Raw genomic sequence first — 13194 nt, 5'->3', positions numbered from 1 at the left:
TCATGTCCGCCTCACATTGATAAATGCAGACAGCATACGCTGTTAGCATTTATCAATGCACAAGCATTTCTTGTGAAATGCTTGTGCAATGCCGCCCCTGCACATTCGCGGACAATCGGCTGCTAGAAGGGGGTGTCAATCAACCCAATCGTATCCAATCCAGTCTTATGACTGCTGCTTCTTAACTTACATTTCCAGCGAGCCGGAAAGTACGGGGGTAGATAAAAGCATCTGCTGCTTGTTAAATCTACCCCTAAATCTCAACCATGTTTCTAGAACCCCAAACAATTGTTACTTGTCATCCTATCCAGTGAGAATACTTAACAAAACAGACATGAGGATATTTACAATTACAAACATTTACTTAGACTGTTTTGAAAGTGTGTTGCAGCTGTAATTTTTTTTTTTTTTGGTTTTGTTCAATGTACAAGATGTCATGTATTGGGCACCTCATCTAACTATAGATGTTAAAGGGACATGAAATCTATTTTCTTTCTTTTATGGTTCAAATAGAGCATACCGTTTTAAACAACTTTCCAAATTACTTCTATTATCTAATTTTCTTAATTCTGTTGGTAGCCTTTGTTGAGGGAGCTCAATGCACTACAGAGAGCTACCTTAAAGCCAATGACAAGAGGCAAATATGTACAGCCACCAATCAGCAGCTTGTGAACCTACCTAGGTATACTTTTCAACAAAGGATACAAAGAGAATAAAACTAATTAGATAATATAAATACAATGGAAAGTTATTTAAAATGGTATACTCTATCTGAATCCAGAAAGTAAATTAATTTAAATATATATATTTGTTTAGATTTTAGTGATATATTGTCTTGAGACTTGTTTAAGAAATACATTGTAGACCCTTAAAATATTAGTTTAACAGGATAACAACTATTTAAAAACAGTCAAAATGTGTTGGTTAAGTGGACCTCTATGGACACCATATTGTGAAGTTTCCATGTCTCCATGGGACTTAAAGGAAGTTGGAAGTATTGGCAACAGGACTGGAAACATCTAGATAGTTTTTAATTAGTATTCTTCTTATGCAATCCATATATTGCACTTCTCTTTCAAGTTTATTTAAGCTCTTCACACCTATCAGAAGCAGCACCAACCTAAGACTTTAAACTAATTTTCCATCAATATTTTTTTACATAAGGGATATTGGACACTTGACTTTAATTATTATATATGGTAGTATTATCCAATTCTAATACTCGCAGGGTCGTAACTACAGGAGTCTCAGAGGTCTCAATTGAGACTCAACCCACAATTCCAAGGGCCTGTCTGGCCTTGCTGTCTTTAGTGGCATTGCCACAGGATTGGGGCTTGTTGGACCATGGGTACATAGGTATCGGGGAAAATGTATGGATTTCCCTTTACAAATATTGTGGCACACAATGTTGCTGTACAGAAAAAACAATATTTCTGTGAGCAACAATCACAGAGAAAGCGCTTGCTCCTCTTGCACCTTTGTGGCTGCTGGCTCAGTTTTACTGATTGCAAACAGTAAAAAAAGACTCTAATGAAATGGAGGGCCACCACCAGAGGCTTTGCTGTGGGCCCCATGAAGATCTACTTATGTAATAAAGTCTTCTTGAAGAGGATTCAAATGCATTTATGAAGTTTGATAAGTCGCTTTCATATTAGAAACCATTTTATCCCATCAAAAATAAAGAGATTTTCTATTGTTATTAAAAATGCCTCTGCACTGTGTCAGACATTATCATAAAAACACACAACTAACCATATTCTAATCCACCAGGAAACACTAAAGACATTTTCTCAAGGTTTCTATTTATTTGACTTTATATATTGTGACCAGATTTTTAACTGAATACCTTGTTTTTTTAGGCGAGCGATATCACAATTGCTCAGTTTATACACTTTCATGTTTTATTAAAGCATTAGAATAGCTAACATATCACACTTTTAGATTAAGAAGCATGGCCACAAGTAATACATGTGCAATTGAATTGCTCACTAGAGACGTGCATCCGGATCCATTGTGAGGATCTAAATACGGAAGTAGGTGGCCACTTGTGTTGTTTGTATTGATTCTAGTAAAAGATCACCACCCTAAGATATGTGCACACCCAGTGTGGGGATCTTTCACTAGAATCAATCTGACTATGAAAAGATCCAAACGGAACCTATTTCCGCATTCGGATCCTCACAAAGGATCCGAATGCACATTCTTTTTGTTCACTATTTCAATTAAAGGACCAGTCAACACAGTAGATTTGCATAATAAACAAATGCACGATAACAAGACAATGCAATAGCACTTAGGGGCCTATCTATCAAGCTCCGAATGGAGCTTGACGCCCGGTGTTTCTGGCAAGCCTGCAGGCTCGCCAGAAACAGCAGTTATGAAGCAGCGGTCTAAAGACCACTGCTCCATAACCCTGTCCGCCTACTCTGATGAGGTGGACAGGAATCGCTGGAAATCAACCCGGTCGAGTACGATCGGGTTGATTCACACCCCCTTGACCGCGAGTCTGCAGGGGGCGGCGTTGCACGAGGAGCTCTTGTGAGCTGCTGGTGCAATGCTGAATACGGAGAGCGTATTGCTCTCCACATTCAGCGATGTCTGTCGGACCTGATCCGCACTGTCGGATCTGGTCCGACAGACATTTCATAAATAGGCCTCTATGTCTGAACTTCAAATGAATAGTAGATTTATTTTCTGACAATTTTAAAAGTTATGTCTATTTCCACTCCCCCCTGTACCATGTGACAGCCATCAGCCAATCACAAATGCATACACATATCATGTGACAGCCATCAGCCAATCACATATGCATATACGCTTATTCTGTGAATTCTGGCACATGCTCAGTAGAAGCTGGTGACTCAAAAAGTTTAAATTTGAAAAGACTGCACTTTTTTAATGGAAGTAAATTAGAAAGTTTTTTAAAAATGCATGCTCTGTCAGAATAATGAAAGTGACTTTAGTTTCCCATTAATTGTTTGAATGCCAATAATAAATTGGTTATACATTTTAGGAAAGGGTTATTTGAACACGTCATGAATTGAGCTTGGTAGACTATAACAACCTTAATCAAATATCAGTCTTAACTGATGAAGAAGTTCTCCATTCAACAAAAGAAAAGAAAAGAATAGAGGTTTTAGCACTCAAGCCCACTTATTGAGAGTAAATCAATTCATAAAAACAAGCCTTTATTATATAGGAGTAAAAAAGGGGAATCATATACCCCTAAACAAATGCCACACCTTTAATAAAAACCTAATCAAATAACATTGCATGTTTACCCCCCTGTTTCCTGGCTGATAGCTGGATACATCGGCATCAGGTGATGGGATGAAGAGCATGCAGTAGCTACCAAAACAGACGTGTTTTGTCCCTATTACAGGCCTTTCTCAATGTTAATATAGACAAAACAGAGTTATCTCCATGCTGGGCTTTAAATAACAGAATTACTGTTAACTGCCCCCAATCGTTGACCCTCTGACCTCAGACCGTGTAGCCCAATCATTATAGCGAGGGGGCGAGTCAAACAGTTTCTGGGACTTCCTCTAACACGGCTATGATAGAGCTCATATTTGGGAGTAGTTATTTAGTAATTGGCTAATAATAGTGATGCCGGACCTATCCTTTGTTGACAACAGAGTAACCCCACGTGGCCACTCTATTCCGGATTGGTTTGGAGGAGTAGTCAATAGGGGGAATGTAAACAGCGATTTAAATATATTCATGGCAATATTAGGAATATCGCTTCTGTTAGCAATTTAAATTAATGAACCTGTATTCTACAAGCTCCCCCAACATATAATTACTTAGTTTTAGTTATAGTAGCCAATTCCTAGTCTCAATTGGTTACACATAATAGCATTGACAAACATAACAAAAAACTTTTTTTATTAATTGATTTACTCTGAATAAGTGGATTTAAGTGCTAATGCCCCTATTATTAGCTTTTGTTCATTGGCATATATATTAACGGGCAGCACCAGACATAGCCATATTTTTTGTGACTGTCTTTTTCTATTCATTTAACTGCCACAGTGCCAGTATTTTTTTCTCTTTTTTTTTGTATCAAGTTCTCCATTCCTAATAACAATGTTTTATTCCATTTAAGTTTTACAAAAGGTTTTCATATATTCACGCAATAAAAATTTAGGAAATTATGATGTTCTGAAATTACTGCCCCTGTATCCTGGCCTTGTCTAACATAGTTAAACAAAAGCATGTTGTAGGGACTGGAATACAGTTATTAAGAATTATTAATAATAGATGAGCCATTGGTGGATAATGTTGTCCCCCTTCTATAGAACCATAAACCCAATAGTAACAGTGCATAAACATAATGTGCCATGCTGAGCTAGAGTCACTAACATGTGACAATAACGTGAGAACACCCATATACATAAATTATCAGATGTCTGAACTTTTGCCACCCTTATGACTTGTAATAACTTAAACTTAAAGGGACATTAAACCCACATTTTTTCTTTCATCATTCAGATAGAGAATACAATTTTAAACTACTTTCTAATTTACTTATATTATTTAATTTGCTTAATTCTCTTAATATTATTTCCTGAAAAGCATATCTAGATAGGCTCAGTAGCTGCTGATTGGTGGCTGCACATAGATGCCTTGTGTGATTGGCTGACCTATGTGCATTGCTATTTCTTCAACAAAGGATATCTAAAGAAAGAAGCAAATTAGATAATAGAGGTAAATTGGAATGTTGTTTAAAATTGTATTCTCTGTCTGGATCATGAAAGAAACATTTTGGGTTTAATGTTTAATGTTTAATGTTTAAGCCTCAAAACTACACTTATTAACTGTAATTTAACTGTTTCAACATATAAAATAAAACCTTTTGTTTTTTAGTTCAATTTATCACTCTTATAGTATTAATATAGGGCTTTCCTTCCAATTGTGACTCAAAAACTTTAGGGCACAGCCTTGGAAAAGGCAGAACCTAATATCAGACCATATGATAGTATAAATTCAAGCTACTCTAGAGCGTAAATAGCGTTATTGGCTAGTTTACTACTACACAGCTAATGTTCTGTGACACGTATACATCATATACTTTGACACGCCTCTGGGCGGATCATTTGATTCACATTTGCGATCGTAGCCTAACTCTAGCAATTATTTTAAAATAAAGGCAGCATCTTTACGATATATTGAGACCCTCTATAAATGGCACTTTAGATATGTGTCTTATATTAAACTTATTGTGTTTTTAATATCACTATTTGTAACAAACGTTTCCTGTGAGGTCATGTGACCTGGAGGGGGTGTGTGATTTTAGCAGCCATTTTATTGGGTGTTTATCTGTATATAATGTAGCAAGTACTTATTGTTTGTATCAGCCTGAGGAAACAGTAGTAATAAGGAGAAACGCGTTGCTGTGCATTTTTTGAGTGTTTAATAAACACTTGTTACTTGCTACCTTTTATTATTTTTATCGGGTGACCCTTTTTCACCACTGGATGGTTTTTAGCAAGGAGGTATTTTTACACTCCTATTTACTGCGAGTGAAGAGGCACCTTGAGGGTTTGTGCTTCCTGCATCTAGAGGAGAGTTTTACTGGACAACTCTGAGGATCCGGTCTGCCCAGTTAGCACTACATTACAATGCTATACCAAATGTGAGTGTATATTATCCAGCATCTGTTATCTGTTACACCCTGCAGAATCACACTATGTGGCTGTTATTCCATATTTTCTAGAGCTCACCACAAGTGAAGAGGCACCTTGAAGTCTTAAAATTTTGTGGTTCTTACACCCAGAGAAGAGTTATACCGGACAACTCTGAGGATCTGGTCTGATCAGTCTGCACTACGTTACAGTGCTATAGTAAATGTGAGTGTAGATTATCCACTACCTGTCATGTGATATATTCTGCAGAATTACGCTATGTGGCGTCTTCTCCATCTTTTCTAGAACCTAATATCATATTTCTTAATATTGCCAAACTTTACAGTAGCCATTTTTTTTAATTTCAAAAGAATGAAGGGCTGATTTGGTTCTTCAACCATGATCACACCAGATTTTGCTATATAATTTGTCAAGATCACTTGAGTTTATTATAACAAATAAATAGTTTATTAAAGTAGTGACTACAGGCAAATATATATCAGAACATACTAGGATCCCTAACTATGCTTAATCTATCTCATTATTTGTACCACTTCCAAAATATCCAGAAACTAACTTTTTAAATAATCCAGTGATTTCTGTTAATATTAAAATATGTTCAAATATTATGCTAAAATATTTTCTATAATTGAAGAGAGTGACATAACAGTGATCATCTGACCACTCAATATATTAAAGCTTTTAGGTCATTACAATTTCTGAACAAAAATGACCAGATATCTTGTAATATGCAACTTTCAATACAATAACCTCTAAGACAATAATTTGAACAATATATATATATATATATATTTTTATGCAAATACATTCAAATAATATTTTTTTCAGAAATTACACTCCTAAAATCTTCGAAAACCTTATGATCAGCATTTGTCTTATGTTAGAAGAATCTTAGACTACTGGTTTTCAAACCTGTCCGCAGGCCTCCCTAACAGGCCAGATTTCGAGGATATCTGAACTGGAGCACAGGTGAAATAATCAGCTGATTAGTAACCATGGTTATTTTACCTGCTCTAACCCAAGGTAATCCTGAAAATCTGGCCTGTAGGGGAGTCCTGAGAACAGGTTTAAAAACCAGTGTCTTAGAGGAATAAAACACAGTTACACATGCGGTGCACAGTTTGACTCTTAACTGCGATAAAATAGATGACTAATTTATAAACACAATTTAATATAAAACTGTATCTAACATTTTGCACAACACCAATTTTTCACCCCATCCAATTACATTGTCCCTCTCCTTGGGTGTTCTTGTAGTTCTTTGCTGGATAGGATTGCATTTATTTTGTAATATCAATTCTTTTTTGTTTTGAAATTATTCACTAAAGAAACAGTTTCCTATCCAAAAAATATAATATGGTAGCTTTAAATAATGCTGCTATATGCAATGAAGTAAAACCTTTTTAACAGCAGAACTCACATTACAGAACGTTTACACAAAATAAATTGCAACAAACACACCTTTAGATTACAGACTGTCTTTGATTGATGCTAACCTACAAATAAATATCATTTTAAGAACCAAAAATAACACAAACATTTACACTGAAATATAACCGAGCAGCTGTAATAAAGATAAACTTGTCTTTTTGCAATAGCAGACTGCAACATGCTCTATTTAAGCTATGAATTCAGAACAGCTGATACACACAGCACACAAAGATAGAGAAATGAATGCTGTTGGCAATCCTACCTTGGTTGTAACGATACACAGGCAATCCATTTTGAAATGTTCTGCTGGAGTAAATGCAAACCATAAGCAAATTAAGGCAATTGTTTGTGATAAAATGATAAGCCTGCACAATACAGGAACCCGAGAAGCTGCAGATCTGATCTGTTAATGGGTCCCTTAATAGGAAATGCAATTCCTCCTTTACAATGATAAAGGCTTCCCCCGATTCTCATAGGTATCTGACACTCCAATAGAGATGATATGAAACTAAACTTCCAGGTGGTTTAACAAGCTTGATTGCTTCATATCTCCCAAGGTTACTTTTTTTTCTGATCACTTTGTCCTTTTGACAGTATGTAGTAATAGCTTGATGAGAAGAACTATAATCACCAGAAAGAATAGAGATTCAGACTTTAAATTGTTGCTGTGCTTTTCAGAATACAGAACTGCTATATCATGCCCAAAACACTTGAGATGCCAATTTTTTTTTTCTTCTTTCCTACTTAACATGTAAACTACATAGAACACAGCACCATCACAAACGTAACCAAACAATGTCTTGCTAATAAAGCAAATCTTATGAATACTATTGACTGAAGTGTGCTGTTAGCTTTTATTACCAACTGGTCTATACAGATGAGAAACATACTTTACTTAAAACATGTCTTGTTTAAAAGACAGCTTCTGTTAAGTTTGTACACCATCTGCTTGAATGCTGTGTATAAACTGACTGCTCCTAAGATGAAAAACATTAAAATAAATCTGCAGTCTTGATATTTATGGATTTATAGTGTTAAAAGGACATAAACGACTCGTTCATTTTTTATTTTATTGTCTCTGGAAGAAGGTAACTTATTCCTGTGCTTAAAGAGACATGGAGGTCAAAATTAACTGTTCAGGATTCAGACAGAGCGTACAATTACATAAAACTTTCCAATTGTCATGTATTTTCAAATACATCTCTCCCTGTTTGTATCCTTTCTTGAAACTGGGCTACTTTCAACAAAAGCATACTGCGGTAGGGAGTGTGCACGTGTCTTAAAGGGACAGTCAACACCAGAATTGTTGTTGTTTTAAAAGATAGATAATCCCTTAATTACCCATTCCCCAGTTTTGCATAACCAACACAGTTATAAATAATACACGTTTTACCTCGGTAATTACCTTGTATCTAAGCCTCTGCAAACTGCCCCCTTATTTCAGTTCTTTTGATAGACTTGCATTTTAGCCAATCAGTGCTCACTCCTCAGTAAATTCACGTGTATGAGCTCAATGTTATCTATAGGAAACACATGAACTAACGCCCTCTAGTCGTGAAAAACTGTCAAAATGCATTTAGATTAGAGGCGGCCTTCAAGGTCTAAGAAATTAGTATATGAACCTCCTAGGTTTAGCTTTTAACTAAGAATACCAAGAGGGCAAAGCAAAATTGGTTATAAAAGTAAATTGGAAAGTTGTTTAAAATTACATGCCCTATCTGAATCATGAAAGTTTATTTTGGACTTGACTGTCCCTTTAAGCACTATGGGCTAGATTACAAGTGGAGTGCTATCGTTAGTGCTAGGATCATACGTTCAAATCAATATTAGAAGTTGCATTCTGTTTAAATTACCGCAAATTTGTTTTGCCAGAACTTGCGGTAATTTACAACCCCCATATTTTCTATGGGTAGCATAGAGCAGTAATATGTACTCATATTATAAGTTGAAAGTAAATGTGATCGAGTGAACGCAATAACATTTATAGCTCAAACTTTTTACGTGAATTGAAAGTTTGCGTAAAGTTTGTATGTATGAAACAGTTGCACTAAACTACACAACAAGCTCCTAAACCACCACCCTCCATCCACATCACAAAGTACCTCTTTACACCATTAACCCCTAACCCCACTGCAAAGTAAAATACTACACTATTAACCCCTAACCAACAGTCCACCACCGCAAAAAGTAAAATACTACACTATTAACTTCTAAACCGCCAGCACCCCACTGCAAAGAAAAATACTACACTTTTAACCCCTAAACAACTTGCCCACCACCAGCTAATAAGAGTCCAGGATACTTGGATCCTTGGTTTTTGCACACAGTCCCCGTGCATTTATTCACAGCCCAGGTGGTTTTCTTACCTGATCACTTTGGGCTGTGATACCTTTATGGGTGAGCAAATATCTCTGCTACAGACTCCAATCCAGGTAAGACCTTCACAGTAAGCCTATTTTGATCTCTGAGTCATCAAAAAATTCCTAATGGAGAGACCATTATCTTGGGTGGACCAATTGACCACTGAGATGATCCACCTCCCAGTTGTTCACACCTGATATGTGAATTGCTAATAGTGAGCAATTACTCCTCTCTACCAAAGACAGAGTTTTAGACACTTCCTATATGGCAAGTGGAAAGTGGATACCCCACTTTGATGAATTATGTAGACCACCAAGATGTTGTCCGACTGGAAATGGATAAACTTTTCCTCCTTCAATAGGGGCCAGGGCTGAAGAGCCCAAAGATCACTCAAAGTTCCAGAATGTTGATTGGTAACTTTGCCTCTAGAGGAAACTAAACTCCTATCACTCTTCGAGAAACCCAGACCGCCCCCCAGCCTGAGAGACTGATGTCCGTCGGCACAATAGGCCAAGACTGATGAAGGAAGGATGTCCCAAGGGTCAAATAAAGACTTTGTGTCCTCAAGAAAAAGATTTTCTAACAGAAATACAAAGCAATTTATAGGTACAAATGTAGATAATTATTTGACCACTGAGGCAGCATAGACAATTAAAGGGGTCTCAAAAGAAAATGGGGAAAAGAGACTGCATCTGAAGCAGCTACCATAATACCCACCACCTCCATGCACTGAGCTACAGATAAAAGAAGCTCTTTGAAAGGAGAGACACGTCCTTTGAATCTACATGTTGTGATGTTCTGACCATAACTAGATGCAGTCGAGTCTATTGTGACTCGTAAAAATGCTACCCTTATAGCAGGATATAAGGAGCTTTAGATACATTGATACTGCAACCATAGTCTTGAAAAAAGATAGAAGCTTGTGAGTATAAGCAATAGATAGTGGCAGAAAAACTTAATTTATGCTTACCTGATAAATTCCTTTCTTCTGTTGTGTGATCAGTCCACGGGTCATCATTACTTCTGGGATATTATCTGCTCCCCTACAGGAAGTGCAAGAGGATTCACCCAGCAGAGTTGCTATATAGCTCCTCCCCTCTACGTCACCTCCAGTCATTCGACCAAAGACCAACGAGAAAGGAGAAGCCAAGGGTGTAGTGGTGACTGGAGTATAATTTAAAAAATATTTACCTGCCTTAAAAAACAGGGCGGGCCGTGGACTGATCACACAACAGAAGAAAGGAATTTATCAGGTAAGCATAAATTAAGTTTTCTTCTGTTATGTGTGATCAGTCCACGGGTCATCATTACTTCTGGGATACCAATACCAAAGCAAAAGTACACGGATGACGGGAGGGATAGGCAGGCTCATTATACAGAAGGAACCACTGCCTGAAGAACCTTTCTCCCAAAAATAGCCTCCGAAGAAGCAAAGGTGTCAAATTTGTAAAATTTGGAAAAAGTATGAAGCGAAGACCAAGTTGCAGCCTTGCAAATCTGTTCAACAGAGGCCTCATTCTTAAAGGCCCAAGTGGAAGCCACAGCTCTAGTGGAATGAGCTGTAATTCTTTCAGGAGGCTGCTGTCCAGCAGTCTCATAGGCTAAACGTATTATGCTACGAAGCCAAAAAGAGAGAGAGGTAGCAGAAGCTTTTTGACCTCTCCTCTGTCCAGAATAAACGACAAACAGGGAAGAAGTTTGGCGAAAATCTTTAGTTGCCTGCAAGTAGAACTTGAGGGCACGAACTACATCCAGATTGTGTAGAAGACGTTCCTTCTTTGAAGAAGGATTTGGACACAAGGATGGAACAACAATCTCTTGATTGATATTCCTGTTAGAGACAACCTTAGGTAAGAACCCAGGTTTAGTACGCAGAACTACCTTGTCTGAGTGAAAGATCAGATAAGGAGAATCACAATGTAGGGCTGATAACTCAGAGACTCTTCGAGCCGAGGAAATAGCCATTAAAAATAGAACTTTCCAAGATAACAATTTTATATCAATGGAATGAAGGGGTTCAAACGGAACACCCTGTAAAACGTTAAGAACTAAGTTTAAACTCCATGGCGGAGCAACAGTTTTAAACACAGGCTTGATCCTAGCTAAAGCCTGACAAAAGGCCTGGATGTCTGAATTTTCTGACAGACGCCTGTGTAACAAGATGGACAGAGCTGAGATCTGTCCCTTTAATGAGCTAGCCGATAAACCCTTTTCTAAACCTTCTTGTAGAAAAGACAATATCCTAGGAATCCTAACCTTACTTCAGGAGTAATCTTTGGATTCACACCAGTATAGGTATTTACGCCATATTTTATGGTAAATCTTTCTGGTAACAGGCTTCCTAGCCTGTATCAGGGTATCAATAACCGACTCAGAAAAACCACGTTTTGATAAAATCAAACGTTCAATTTCCAAGCAGTCAGCTTCAGAGAAGTTAGACTTTGATGTTTGAATGGACCCTGAATCAGAAGGTCCTGTCTTAGAGGTAGAGACCAAGGCGGACAGGATGACATGTCCACTAGATCTGCATACCAAGTCCTGCGCGGCCATGCAGGCGCTATTAGAATCACTGATGCTCTCTCCTGTTTGATTTTGGCAATCAATCGAGGAAGCAGCGGGAAGGGTGGAAACACATAAGCCATACTGAAGTTCCAAGGTGCTGTCAAAGCATCTATCAGAACCGCTCCCGGATCCCTGGATCTGGATCCGTAGCGAGGAAGTTTGGCGTTCTGGCGAGACGCCATGAGATCTATCTCTGGTTTGCCCCAACGTTGAAGTATTTGGGCAAAGACCTCCGGATGAAGTTCCCACTCCCCCGGATGAAGAGTCTGGCGACTCAAGAAATCCGCCTCCCAGTTCTCCACTCCCGGGATGTGGATTGCTGACAGGTGGCAAGAGTGAGACTCTGCCCAGCGAATTATCTTTGATACTTCTATCATTGCTAGGGAGCTTCTTGTCCCTCCCTGATGGTTGATGTAAGCTACAGTCGTGATGTTGTCCGACTGAAACCTGATGAACCCCCGAGTCTTTAACTGGGGCCAAGCTAGAAGGGCATTGAGAACTGCTCTCAATTCCAGAATGTTTATTGGCAGGAGACTTTCCTCCTGACTCCATTGTCCCTGAGCCTTCAGAGAATTCCAGACAGCACCCCAACCTAGAAGGCTGGCGTCTGTTGTTACAATTGTCCAGTCCGGCCTGCTGAACGGCATCCCCCTGGACAGATGTGGCCGAGAAAGCCACCATAGAAGAGAGTTTCTGGTCTCTTGATCCAGATTCAGAGTGGGGGACAAATCTGAGTAATCCCCATTCCACTGACTCAGCATGCACAATTGCAGCGGTCTGAGATGTAGGCGTGCAAAGGGTACTATGTCCATTGCTGCTACCATTAAGCCGATCACCTCCATGCATTGAGCTACTGACGGGAGTTGAATGGAATGAAGGACACGGCATGCATTTAGAAGCTTTGTTAATCTGTCTTCTGTCAGATAAATCTTCATTTCTACAGAATCTATAAGAGTCCCCAAGAATGGAACTCTTGTGAGAGGCAAGAGAGAACTCTTCTTTTCGTTCACTTTCCATCCATGCGACCTTAGAAATGCCAGAACTAACTCTGTATGAGACTTGGCAGTTTGAAAGCTTGAAGCTTGTATCAGAATGTCGTCTAGGTACGGAGCTACCGAAATTCCTCGCGGTCTTAGTACCGCCAGAAGGGCACCCAGAACCTTTGTGAAGATTCTTGGAGCCGTAGCCAATC

This window comes from Bombina bombina, chromosome 3 (assembly GCF_027579735.1).
Source record: "Bombina bombina isolate aBomBom1 chromosome 3, aBomBom1.pri, whole genome shotgun sequence".
NCBI classification, from domain to species: Eukaryota; Metazoa; Chordata; class Amphibia; order Anura; family Bombinatoridae; genus Bombina; species Bombina bombina.
The sequence above is the reverse complement of the archived record's forward strand: the minus strand, read 5'-3'. Positions refer to the sequence as shown.